This window comes from Aethalodelphis obliquidens, unplaced genomic scaffold, assembly GCF_003676395.1.
Source record: "Aethalodelphis obliquidens isolate GAN/ISIS:26980383/991018 unplaced genomic scaffold, ASM367639v1 scaffold44, whole genome shotgun sequence".
Classification (NCBI taxonomy): Eukaryota; Metazoa; Chordata; class Mammalia; order Artiodactyla; family Delphinidae; genus Aethalodelphis; species Aethalodelphis obliquidens.
In genome coordinates, this window is record NW_020837988.1 from 4764089 (window position 1) to 4765644 (window position 1556).

Genomic DNA, 1556 nt, shown 5'->3' on the forward strand with positions numbered 1-1556 from the left:
CTTCTCCACGCCGGGCACACTCAGCACATGTGAAACCTCGCCAAGGTCGGGCTTGACTCCTTTCACAGGTGGGCCAAGACAATACGTGAATGGCTGGTGGTTACCTAAGCGGCAGGTGGCACAGCTAGGATGCAAATCCAGCTGTGCCCAGCTCCGAAGTCGAACTCTGTTCTTCATACCCAAGACCGTCAATAAACGGATCTGGTGGTGGCCTCCAGACATCCTCGCCTAAGCCCCAACCCAGGAGCACGGAAGCACACAGCACGGAAATTCTCAGAGGCTCCCTCCCTCGCAGAGGCAGTACGGTGTAGAGTCAAGAGCATGTAGCCCGAGTTCAAAACCCGGCTCTGCACTTACAAGCTGTGTGACTTCAGGCAAATGTCTTAACTTCTCTGTGGCTTAATTTCTTCATACGCAACATAGAACTGTGGATGGTCCACCCTCGGAGCTTCACAGCGAGGATGGAAGGAGGGATTCTGGGTAAAGTGTTTAGGCCGGTGCTTGAATGTTGTAAGCGTTCGATAAACTGTAGCTAGTATTGTTATTACTGTTACTATCCATGTCAACTCAAATGTCAAAGACCCAGCTCCTGTCACCAGACCTTCCTTCACCAAATCCCCTTGTCTAAACCCCAACCGAGGAGCAGGCTTTTCGGCAGGTTGCTACTCAGGGCGGTCCCGCAGAGAGAGCTGCGTCGAGCGGGAGGCGAGGGCTGGGTGGTTGAAAATAAACACTCATCAGCAGACCACACACTTCACCTCTTGCCCCTCCCACCGGGAACAGCAGGAGGAGAGCACGCAGATTCCTCATCCCAGTTGCGTCAAGGCAAACATGTTTTTCTTCTTCAAGGGAGACGAGGCCACATGAAACCGAAGGCAGGCATCCCCAGACTACCACCCTGGATGTCACCTGGTCCCTTAGGCAGCCCCACCTGATAAAACGTGGGGAGGAGCCGGGAGCTGGGAAATTTGCGGATCGTCAGCGGTTAGGAGGCCAGGGGTGGGCACAGGAGCCCACGGAGGGGTTCCGCGTGCAAAGACGCGCGAACACTCCTCAACTCAAGGGCCCTGGCCTCTGTGGGAACCACAACCCTACTCAACCTTCCCCCCAGGACACAAGACACAGAGCCACAGGGCTTGGGGGACTCTAAAAGGAACACAGCGTCAGACACAGATGCTCACGTAAGGTCCCTGGAGACCGGATGCTCCTTCACCCGCCACCAGGACCACGCCCAGACCCTCTCAGGGTGGTGAAAGTCCATTTTCTTTTGAAAGACAAAAGCATCTCCCCCTTCCTCCTGGGCCTCTGCCATAATGTGTTTCTGCAGGTTACCCGTTCTAGTATTTAACCCACTGTGGGGCCAAGGAAGCCTCCGTCTGGGTACCCCAAGGGCCCCGGGGTGCAGCCACACTAAAATAGGATCACACCTTTTAAAAGATATTTCCACCTCGCAGCCTGAAATCAGACTTCACCTTTCTCCCATCCTCCACAACCACCATGCTGGCCCTCTACACACACACACACACACACACACACACACACACACACACACACAC